This window comes from Dioscorea cayenensis, chromosome 18 (genome assembly GCF_009730915.1).
Source record: "Dioscorea cayenensis subsp. rotundata cultivar TDr96_F1 chromosome 18, TDr96_F1_v2_PseudoChromosome.rev07_lg8_w22 25.fasta, whole genome shotgun sequence".
NCBI classification, from domain to species: Eukaryota; Viridiplantae; Streptophyta; class Magnoliopsida; order Dioscoreales; family Dioscoreaceae; genus Dioscorea; species Dioscorea cayenensis.
Window position 1 is genome coordinate 12,397,208 of NC_052488.1, and position 12,469 is coordinate 12,409,676.

Here is a 12,469-nt window from a genome sequence, read left to right on the forward strand (position 1 = left end):
TGCCTTTGTGCCCCTCCAATTTGCATGTTCACTCGAGCACAACGGAGGTTGCCACACACTGACATGTCTTTAAGCACAACTCGTATCTTCATGTTTGTTCACTCCAAGATTTCATCAACAAATTGCATCCGTGACCTACTTTTGGTTTCTTACTTTCATAATTGTCTCCACAACCCTACATAAGCAAAAGAACACAAATATACATGCATCATTGATAAAACCTGAGAAAAACAATTCTCAATGTAAGAAAAGAATATTTCATATTACTATTACACAAGCACTTTTCAAACTCCCCCACACTTAAACTTTTGCTTGTCCTCAAACAAAAATAAAACATTAAAGCATACAAGAAGGAGCATTGGAAGTGCTTGGCCTTAGGTTCACCAAAAGTATGCATTCTACCAGAAAGAAAAAATTTCAACACCGGATAAGAAAAATCAATGCTCTAGCTAAAAACTCGAATAAAAAAGGACAAAAACCCAAAATCGTGTAAGTGTGTTTAAACTCACTCAAGTCAAGACAACGTATACTCCTAAAAGTCCTAAGTATAAGGAACTTATTTATGTAGAAAAAGAAAGAAAAGAGACGGTAGTAGCTTCATACATCCTCTAAGGTAGCCCTTTCTGAAGCGCCCGCTAAGGTGGCTTTCACACTTTCGTGGTGGTAGCTCTTTCCACCAGGGTAGTAGCTTTCACTCATCACATAAGATATCTCTTTCTCTCATTAGGGCATAACTAGTATGCGACTTATGAGAGTAGCTTTATACTTCACAGGTGGTAGCTCTTTCTACCGCGTGGGCGCCCAACCATTGCCAAGAAGCCATGATTGGGCTCCAACGCTTCCAAAAAATCTTGATCCATATATTCTAAAGTGTTTCTACAAGATGTTCCATGAAAAACAACACTTGCAAACCAATAAAACTCCATGGATTGGCAAAATAAGGGCATAGAGAAGATAGGGGAAAATGAAGTTTGCCGGAGCAAATCGGTGAAGGAAACTTAATGCAAATGCCAGCAAAACACTTTTAAATCTCCAAGGAGTTGAAGAAAGTTAGTTTTGTGCTCAAAAGTTCGGATTCTTGAAAATGGAGAAGTGGGACATGAAGAGTGTAAGTAATGAAGATAATGAAAAGTGACCCCTCATATTCTTATAAGCCACATGGGGGTGTGGAAATTCCACACCCCCGCGTGGGTACTGTACACGGTCGCGTGGAAATTCCACACGACCGCGTGAGCTGCAAAATTTCTTCCGACAGTCCACGCAAGGCTCCAAACTTCAAATTAACACTAATTCTTCCACTATAAACATGAATTACACCCTAAACCATGCCACATACACGAAAATCAATTTAAATCACCAAAAATTTTCCATGAAAACTTCAACACCAACAAAAATTCATCAAAGCACCCACTCATGAATTTATTACTGCAGAAATGAAAATCTAAACTAGAAAACATTTAAAAACTTGAGTTGCCTCCCAAGAAGCGCTTATTTTAAGTCACTAAGCTTGACGTACCTATTCCTTACCTTATGGAGGCTTGAAAAGAGTGTGTTCCTCCTGACTAGACATTGCATAGCTACTTCCTTTAAACCAAAAATCAGCTTGCCCAGAAGAAGTATTTGTTGGAGAGTCCAACCATCTTACTTTTGGCCTCCAAGGAAACAATTTGGGTTGGGAATTGTCCAAGCTTAGCATAGGTGGGTCATTGGATGGCTTCAATCTCCTACCCACATCTTCTTCCCTTCCCAAAGTCTCTTTCTTGCATTGTAAGAGTTGATCAATCCCAAAGAGAAATGCTTGTTCCATTACCTTGGGGTTTGCTTCTTCTTGTGTATTTTCAACCTGAGAGGAACATGAGACTAGCAAATCCCCTTGAAAATATCCTCGCTCACAAGCATAGTCTTCATTCACACAATCCAAAATCTCAAAATGATACTCAACTTCTTTCTTTTCATTTTCTACACCAATGTACTCAATTTTCCCAACTTCTTCAATGTAAAATTGCTACAGTACTTTTCACAAAACGCGGTCCAAACACTCTTCTCTTGAGGCCACATGTCCGGGCACACGTCCATGTGGTAGGCTATAAAACGTTTCTTAATCGACGTGTCTTTGAGAGGTCTTACAATCTTCACAAAGAGAAGGAATATGAAGATGTGACTGCCTTTGTGCCCTTCCAACTAGTGAATTGACTTGAATCTTCTTGGAAGTTGGCACACATCTCCACGTTTATGAACTCATCTCGTGTCTTGGTCCTTGAATTGAACAAGAACTCCCAACATTCTATCTTTATAGCCTATCTTTGCTTCCTTTTTACTCTTCAAGGCATTCACAACCTATATGCATAAAAGAACACCAAATACACAATATGAGACATAAACCATAGTAAAAATGATGCTCAATGTATGTAAAACATATATAAAAATATGTCTACTCAAGCACTTATCAGCTGGGATCCCTCTGTTGCCTCTCCCTCTCCCTCGGCTCTCTCAGGTGGGGGTATGATCATAATGTAGACTCCATCACTATAGCTCTTGATCATGCCCATAAGCCTCATAGTCTCTAAGACAAGGGGAGACGGCACAATGATCTTCTCGTCTCCTCTGATCGCGTCCATGAGACCCATACCCATGATGAGCCTCGTGACATACAATCCTAAGAAGAGAATTCCAACTCAGGCTTATTGGCCTATTGGTGCAAGTACTTGGCCAGGATGTGCCCAAGGTGAATCGGCTCACTCTGCACCATGGAGTACAAGTACAACAACTCCTGTCTGCTCAATACCCTGGTGTTGTCACCACGCCCGTTCACCGATCGGCTTAGAACGGTGTGGATATAGCTGTAGCTCGGTCAGGAGAGGCACGTAGCCTTGGACACTCCTCGCTCATACTGACCCTGGCCACATAGTGTACTGTATACTCTCTTAGGAGTCAAGCTACCTTGATAATCGGTTGGTAGTCAATCATACTCCTTAGTGTCTGTAAATGCCTCATCATATAAACCCAATCTGACCGAAAACTATGTGACGCTCATACTGTGATATTGTCCCAATGCTCTGAACTATATGGCGTCAATGCTATCAAAGCTGCTATAAGATCAGTCGAACTCAAAAGAGGCTAACACCTCCAATGTCAGCATACAGATAGCGGGCTCTCGGATCGACAATAAGCGCCTCCAACTACCAACGGACAACAGCTCCTCGACCTCATCGGCCATGTCATCCACTAATGGAGCCTCTCTTAGCGCACTAAAGTCCAGGAATCGTGTCTGAGCAAACTTAAGTTTCGACAGTCGCTCAAACCGAGTGTGGTGCTTGGAAATCACAAACTCCATATGCTCTGGCTCAGGGGAGTGGTCTCTGTGACATTTGTCGACCGCTTTCTTTGTTCTTGGAACCATATCTACAAGAATTGAAAAGAAATTTGATCAAATAAACTCAATAAATCAATTATGCAAAAATCAACACGGCAGTGTGGCAATTCCACAAGCCCTTGTAGATCCACGATGCGTGAAAGCCGCACGACCTCTATCCCAAAATCACAGAAATATACAAAAATTTCAATTTAAAACTACTCTAATGCATGCACCAACTAATTTAACATGAAAACAAACCTACAATTACCAATTTAATTGAAATAAATCAAGATTAGTGAAAGAAAAAGAGAAAGAGGGCTTACTGACGAAATAGAGATGGAAATCTCAAAATACGGCCGGAAAATGACCCTAGAACTCTATAAATAGATTGTGAGGGGTCGGAAGAGTGAGGAAAGGTGTCGTTTGAGTGTTTGGGAGTTAAAGAATGAAGGGGCGCGAGTGGGGTTATAAAGAAAAATCACGCATGTTCACTGTCTACACATCCACCCGTGTGACTCTATAGGAGGGCTCACATGAGCACACATACGCCTCTATGTGCTCTCTGGATAGCCTTTGGCTGTCTCTGAGCGCATGCACATGGGCATGTGAAAATTCCACACGCATGTGTGCCCGACCAATAGGGGCACCCACATGTCCTGTTGCTTCTCTGTCCACTCAAAAAATTCGGCTAAGTGTTCCACACGCCCCTATGGAATTCCACACGGGCATGTGGATACTCACAGGGGTACTCACAGGGGCACTCACATTCCCCTATGTCTTCTCGAGATAGAGTTTAAGAACTCTGGAGAGAAACACACGCCCGTGTGGAAATTACCCACGGGCGTGTGACCGTCACAAGGTCATTCACAAGGGCATTCACATGCCCCTGTGTCCTCTTGGTATGAGCTATGAACGAAAACACGCACCCATGTGGAAATTCCACACGGCCATGTGTCTTCTATGGATGACTTAGAAAAATCACAGACTCTACAGAAAATTTCTGCACACTTATACACATACAGAGCCTGTATATACTATGAACAACTGGCCAGAGAATCATGGATAACACATCAAACGACCAAGAAACTTTGCCAATCATAGTTTAAGCACACAAAAACACCAATAATCTATGAAAAAACACAGTAATAGCATGTAAAAGATTAAGACACCAACACTAAATCTCTTATTCATGCAAGTACTAAACTAAAACCTAGAAAAATAGTAAAGACTTAGGTTGCCTCCAAAGAAGCCCTTGTTTAACGTCACTAAGCTTGACGTACCTCTTCTTACCTCACAGGGGCTCATAAATGAAGGTTTTCCTCTTATCAACAACCTAAAAGCATGATGAACATAATTTTTTTAGGGTAGAGAGGGAGTTATCGAGCTTGTTACCACACAAGGGTTCGTCACCCTTACTCCATGCTTGCACATCCCCTTTAGCCTTGGGGTACTTCTTGTGGCGTCTCCTTGCTTACTTCATCTTTTGGATCATCCTCTTCATGATCCCTGGGGTAGGTTGTATCTTGTCCTCTAGAACAAGTGATAAAACTTCTTCGTTCTCCACTTCTTGATCTAGCACCCCTTCATGCGAGTCCGGACACATCATTTCCTGCACATACTCATCAATTAGCTTATCAGTAGTGTCAAGGAAATATAAAGTAACATCAAAGTCGAGAGAATGTCTCATGGCTTTGGCAAGGCGGTATGTCAACTTGTTATCGCCAACTCTCAATGTCAACCCCCAGCAATCTATTTCAATGAGAGCCTTGGAAGTGCGGAAGAATGGCCTCCCAAGTATCAGCGGAACATCGACATCCTTATCAACATCCAACACTACAAAATCCACAGGAAATATGTATTTGTCGACTTTCACAAGTATGTCTATGATGATGCCCCTCGGATATCTAACCATTCAGTCCACCAAATGAAGTGTCATCCGAGTGGGCCTAGGCTCTCCCAAGCCTAGCTTTTGAAAGAAAGAATAAGGTATGACGTTGATACTACCCCCTGAGTCCGCTAATGCCTTCTCTTCACCTAAATTACCAATGTTGCACGGAATTATAAAGCTTCCGGGATCCTTCTTCTTGTTTGGCATATTCTTTTGTAGCACCGCAGAACATAAAGCATCTAAGATCACAGTTACACTTCCTCCAACTTCCTCTTATTGGTCAAGAGATCCTTGAGAAAATTTGCATAGCGAGGCATTTGAGATAATGCCTCCACAAATGGAATGTTGATGTGCAAATGCTTGAATAAACCCAAGAACTTCTTGTATTGCTCATTATTTTGGTCGTTCTTCAACCTTGAAGGATAACGGATTCTTGGCTTGTAAGGTGGGGGAGCCACCTCCTTCTCTTTTGTTATTTCCTCAACTTCCATAACCTCGGGTGCTTCAACATTGGTCTTCTCACTCGCGTGCCTACCCTCAACTTCATGACTACTTCTCAAAGTGATCACCTTCACATGTTCTCTTGGGTTGGTTTCTGTATTACTTGGTAATCTCCCTTGAGGTCTCTCTGATAACGACTTTGCAATTTGGCCCACTTAATTCTCCAAATTGTGCAATGATGAGGTGTGGTTGTGAAGTGTAGCTTCGACCGACTAAAACTGTCTATCCGAAGATTGAATGAACTTGGTGAAAGCCTTCTCTAAATCGGTCATCCGGTTTTCCAACCCTGAAACTCAATTCTCCATGTTCAGGGCTTGTTGTTGTTGTTGGAAATCCGGTGGTGCCATATTCTTTTGTTGCCCTTGATTACTCCAAGAAAGGTTCGGGTGGCTTCTCCACCCCGGATTGTAAGTATTCCTATACGGATTCCCTTGGCCTCTCATTGCATTACCTACAAAATCCAGTTGTTCTACCGAGGATGTACCACCAATAGAAATCGGGTAATTAGATGGAGCATGCCCTCCCTCACACCTAGTGCAACTCATCACAGCCGTCACTCTAGGAGAAGTTAGAGTGACTAACTTCTTGCTCATGAAGTTTGGCTATCTTATTTCTGTCCCTTATGTTCCACTAATAACTATTCATAGCCATTTCTTCGATGAGATGTCGGGCTTCTTCAGGGGTCTTGCTCCCTAAGGTACCTCCTGCTATAGCATCAAGTAACTGCTTCATGCTTGGGTTCAACCGACTATAGAAAGTCTAAATAATCATCCACTCGGAGAACCCATGTTGAGGACATTTCTGTAGGAGCTCCTTGAACCTATCCCATGTCTCAAAAAGAGACTCCAATTCCATTTGGATAAAAGAGGATATTTCATTCATAAGCTTCACGGATTTTCTGGCAGGGAAATATCGGGCAAGAAAAGCTTCTATCATCTCCTCCCATGTAGTGATCGATGCTCTAGGTAATGAATGTAGCCATTGCTTTGCTCTCCTTTTCAAGGAAAATGGGAAGGCCCTCAACTTGATAGCATCGTCCATAACACCATTAATCTTGAGCATGTCGCACACTTCCAAGAAATTCTCTATGTGATTGTTTGGATCCTCATCGGCTAAACCATTAAACTATGCCTACTACTGTAACATCTGGATGAAGCCTGGCTTGAGCTCAAAATTCTGAGCTGTAATTAGGAGCCACACAATACTGGACTGCGTGCCAAGAACTGTGGGTCTGGCATAATCAGAGAGTGTCCTCTACTACTCATTCTGCTCTGCCATATTATCAGACCCTTCAACTTCTATTTCACCTTGATTAGACTATTTTTGCACAGGTTCTTTTCCCCTTCTATGAATTTTTTGTCCAATGTTCGGATCTCATTCAACCAATGTCGAAGGGTTTCCTTGGGTCATAACCTGGAGCTTCAACCAAAAAAAGGAAAACAAATCAGAACGATGGAAGAATAAGAAAGTGTGAAATAGAATAAATGATGAATAGCTAAAATAGCAAAGTGCAAAGTGTTTCCAAAACGCCTAATCCCACGTAACGGAGCCAAAAACTTAACACACCCCTTGCGAGTGTGTACTGCAAGTGCACAGGTTGTCAAAGTAATAAAGTGCCCTGGTGAGTGGGTAGTCATATCCATAAGGAATAGTGATCAGAAACACAAGAATTGCTATTTAGCTATGGTAAAGTTGATTCAAAGTGGTGTGAACAATATCGATGCAAATAGAAATATAAAGAACAAGATAGGGATGCAATAAAATGATAGGAGAGGCAATCAATAGAAAGTGGAGCACTCGGACATTCCTCACCCTAGGACTATTGCCTCAATTGCAAGACCGATCATTATATCTCCTAACTGATGTTTAATGAGTTGTGGAAATCCTTAAACACACGGTTCTAAACCTAAGGTCAATCGTGACTAACCCTACATCATGCTATAGTGGAAAAGAATATTCTTGACACCTCACACTGTGTGGGGTTGCAACAAGCTCTAGGGACTCTAAGTGATAAACCCTATTCCCTAATCTACATCTAACCCTTTGGTCCGTTCGAAAGACCCCTAATCACAATTAAGCTCTAGCACTAAGGATTACTTCAATGCTTCACTTTGTTGCTTGCGCAACTAAGCCCCAGTGGAACATGGAGGTAGGATAAATCACACCAGAAGGGAAAGTGGACGTTCCACTACGTCTCGACTCACCCACTCAACCCTCTCCAATCTAGCTTTGTCTAAACCTCATGCTGTGTCACTCATCCATAAGGATTACCAAGATGGATTCTCAACCCTAGCGTCACTCTAAGGAGAAATCACTTCAACAAGCATTCAATATTGGAACTAAATTAGAACATCAATTAAAGAAAACATAATGAAGGTCAATGAAACAAAATTATCCTAGGGTTTACAAGTCCAAACACCCACTAGGGGTTTAGCTCTCCATGGAGCAAGATACAATTAATAATAAAATCAAAATTAAAAACATGTAATCCATAAGTAAAACCCCCTTGTAGTCCGTATCGATGGTCTTGTGAAGTAGCCTCGTTTTCTCCAAAGGTTCCCTCGTCAAGACTAGGGCATATCTCGCTGAATCGATGCCGATGAAAGCTCCCCCAATAACTATCTTCTGAATGAACATGGTGTTGAAGGCCATAGAACCACTCCAAAAACCTTGCCAAAGCCTCTCCAAACCCTAGCGGTGTGCGCCTCCAAAGTTGGGAAAAAAGATGGGGAAAAGAACTCTTCAAAACACCTTAAATTGCGATTTAAATAGGGCTGGAAGCGGGCATCCACACGAGCGTGTGGAATTTCCACATACCCGTGTGAATCTCCAGCAATTGAATTTTCAGCGCGCTGTAAACAGTAACTGCTACAATACTTCACCAAAATGCTTCCTGAATTCACACTTTTCATCGAGGCTACATGAATGGGCACACATCCATATGGTAGATCGCATTGTGTCTTCAATAAAATCACATTTGACGAAGATCTTGCTAGTGTTGCACAAGTCATAACACATGAGTGTGACTGCCTTTGTGCCCCTCCAATTTGCATGTTCACTCAAGCATAACGGAGGTTGGCACACATTCACATATCTTTGAGCACAACTTGTGTCTTCACGTTTGTTCACTCCAAGATTTCATCAACAAATTGCATCCATGATCTACTTTTGATTTTTTTTTCTTTCATATTTGTCTCTGCAACCCTACATACGCAAAAGAACATAAATACACATGCATAAGCGATAAAACCTGAGAAAAGCAATGCTCAATATAAGAAAAGAACATTTCGTATTACTATTACACAATCACTTATCACACAAGAAGCAGAATACTAAAGCTTAAGGTCCTGCTCTTATGGCCTTAAGCTAGACTGTAACAATATTCGAAGACCATGCGGATAGGGCTTATGACCGTAAGCTTTCCTGTAAGGCTTATGACAATCTTCTCCATCTCCCTTACGGCCTAGTCCTTATGCCTGTAAGCAGCCCATAAATAGTCAGGTATAAATAGAAAACATGAGGATTTCTAGGGAATTCTTCTCTATTTTATTTGCTATCTTTTGGGACAACTCTTGGAGACGAGGTTGAGGAAGAAAAGGGCTGAATCTCCAGCACTCTGAGGATGATTTGGAAAGGGATTTGGTGCTACATTCAAGGGGATTGAACATCGTAGCCGTTAAGCTCACCTTGATGGCGTGCGTGGGAACTTCTTCAGTGAATCTTCATCCTAGGGATTGAAAAATATGTTTTTATGGATCTCATGTCTTTGTTCTTTTCTTTATATCTTGAATACTTGCCCTCCATTAATGGAGGGTTAATTTGTAGATGTTTAGGCTTAGTTGAACTCTAGGGTTTACTTCTTTGACTTTGGTTGTTGGATCTTTGATGTTTTAATTGATTTCCTATTTGTAATCATATCTACTTGAATCTAATTGCATGTTTGAATGCTTGGTTTCTAATGAGGCGAAAGCCCTAGCTATCATGTTTGATGAGCTATATGATGAGTAGAAATACCCACCTAGCATAGGCATATCGTGGTTAGAGGGTAAGCTTGGGTATTGGGTACTTTAGAGATGCCCTCTCCCTCAATGCTCTTGAGTGAGTTGTTGGCAATCTCCGTGCAATTTCCAATCATGTGGAGTGGATTTTAGGAGAAATCACATTTATGCTCTGTATTTGGATTAGGGGTAATCTCTCTCTTTTATTTACTTAAGATATTGTCATTAGCCAACAATAAGGTTTCATAAAGTGTTAATGCGATTATGTGGATGTCTGTAACAGCTCTGCGCCTATTTAGTTATACTTCGCCTAAGAAATCAGGGTTTTATATAATTCTGGAAACCATTCGATTGAAATAGGATTGCATATATAGATAACCTTCATCTGTAATTCATAACCCTAGACGGATACTATGCCCGGGCATTGTCTCTTTCCTTGATTTATCTCCAGTTTTATTTCAGTATTCCTTTTTTTTTTTGGTTTCTTTTATTCACATACACCACCTCATTAGCTAGGCTAATTTTTTAAATTAGGGTTATTACTAGCATCCACTTTCTTCCCTATGGATCAACACTCTGCACTTACACACACATTATTACATGATCGGTATGTACACTTGCATCCTTATCAGTTTCATAGAGTGTTAATGCAAATGTGTGAATATCTATATCAGCTCTGTAATTTTTCAAGATTTTGTATATTTCTAGAAACCTTTTTGGTTCAAATAGGATTGCATGCTTATGGATAAAAGATTACGTGATGTGTGTGAGAACAAAAGATTATGTAAGTTTTCTACAACTTATAGACGCAAGTCTTCCGTAAGGCTTACTACTAACATTCTACTTAACGCATAATTTATTATGCGACCGGCACGTACACTTGCGTCCCTATTGGATACTATGTATGCTCTAAAAAGAGAAAGATCTACCTCTTTAGGTGAGTGAAAGTTATCAAATTTTAAGCAAAAGATGTGAAAAGAGCTACCTCTTTTAAGTGTGAAAGCGGCTTGTTGAATGTTCATGGGAAAGAAAAGGCTACCTTGCGAGATGTGTGAAGCTACTACCTTGTGCGAGATGTTTTTGTGTGATTGTTTGCTTTTGGAAGTTCTTTAGGCTCGAAAGAAGTGAAGTAGATTGTTGTAACACACACACAATGATAGTCTTGAATAGAGGGTTCACTATTTGTGGGACTTGAAGTTTTTAGCATTATTGTATTGTGGAAACCCAAATTACTTGTGAAACTCCTAAATTCTTGAGCATCTGAGGCCTTGCACTTCTCCACTTGTTTTGTATTATTCTATTTTGCTTGAGGACAAGAAAAAGCTTGAGTGTGGGGGAATTTGATGAGTGTATTATGTTTATGTATTGTATATCAATTTGTACACTCAATTGGTATGTATTAGAACCATATTATGAAATTTGATGCTAAATATAGTGTGTTGTGCATTAACAGGTTTAAGGTAGTGCTTAAAGATGAGAGAGAACCAAAAGAAGTATTTTAAACCTTAAATTATGAAGTTGGAGCTTCCTCGGAATCATTATAACAAGGACAAGGCAAACCGGGTGGCATACTGGTAGCTTATGGTCATCCTCATGGTTATAAGTCAATTCTAGAAGACCTTACGGGAATGCTTATGCCGGTAGGGGGATTCAAAGCTAATTCATAGGACCTTATGGGCAAGGCTTACAGCCGTAAGTATGCCCATAAGGATCATCCAGAGAAGCTTACGATCACAGAATACGCCCGTAAGGGCAATAGCAAGAAGCAGAACCATGAAGTTACGGTCCAACTCTTACGGCCATAAGTTAGAAAACAACACAAACAGAAGACCTTATGGATGGGTGACACACCCCTTGCGTATGTGTACGGCAAGTGTACAGGTTGTTGAAGTAATAAAATACTCTGATGAGTGGGTAGTCGAATCCACAAGGAATAGATGCTCAAAAACAAAAAGTATTGCTATTTAGCTAGAATGAAAACCAATTTATGAGTAAAGAGACAAGAGAAAGCAAATGGAGTAAAGAGAGGTAATCAATGATAAAATGGGGTACCCGAACAATGCTCACCCTAGGACTATTGTTTCAATTGCAAGACTAATATTATGCCTCCTAATTGAAATTTAATGAGCCATGGAAGTCTAAAGACACACGATACCAAACCTAAGGTCAACCATGACTAACCCTCAACACTATGCCCCAGCGAAAAGGGATACTCTCAACACCTCGCACTATGAAAGACTACTTGAGGCTCTAGGGACTCCAAGTGATAAACCCTGTTCTCTAACTTAGATCTAACCCTTTGGTCCAAGTAAAAGATCGCTAATCACAATTAAGCCCAAGCACTAAGGATTACTCAACACTTCACTCTATTGCTCGCGCAACTAATCCCAAGTGGAGTTTGTCTCTTAGTACTTCACTCTATCATGACCACAAAATAATCTTGGAACATGGAGGTAGGATAAATCACGTTGGAAGGGAAAGAGAACATTCCGTTACCTCTCGACTCATCCTATCAACCCTCTTCTATCTTGCTAAGTCTAACCCAAGTGAAGTTGTCACCCCTTCAAAGGGTTACCTAGATGGATTCTCAACCCTAGTGTCACTCTAAGGGAAAATCATGGCATGCAAGATTGAAACTCAATTAAAACATCAATTAAAGAAACATAATAGAAGGCAATGAAACAAAATTATCCTAGGGTTTACAAATCCAAGCACCCACTAGGGGTT

At 40.8% G+C, this 12,469-nt stretch overlaps 1 non-coding gene across 1 annotated transcript; it reads left to right on the forward strand.

Annotated features, from left to right (window-relative positions):
* Positions 1 to 6,525: 6,525 nt before the first annotated feature.
* LOC120283238 lies at positions 6,526 to 6,632 on the forward strand. The gene has a single exon (XR_005543232.1). It is a non-coding gene; the product is annotated as a small nucleolar RNA R71 (small nucleolar RNA).
* Positions 6,633 to 12,469: the final 5,837 nt, after the last annotated feature.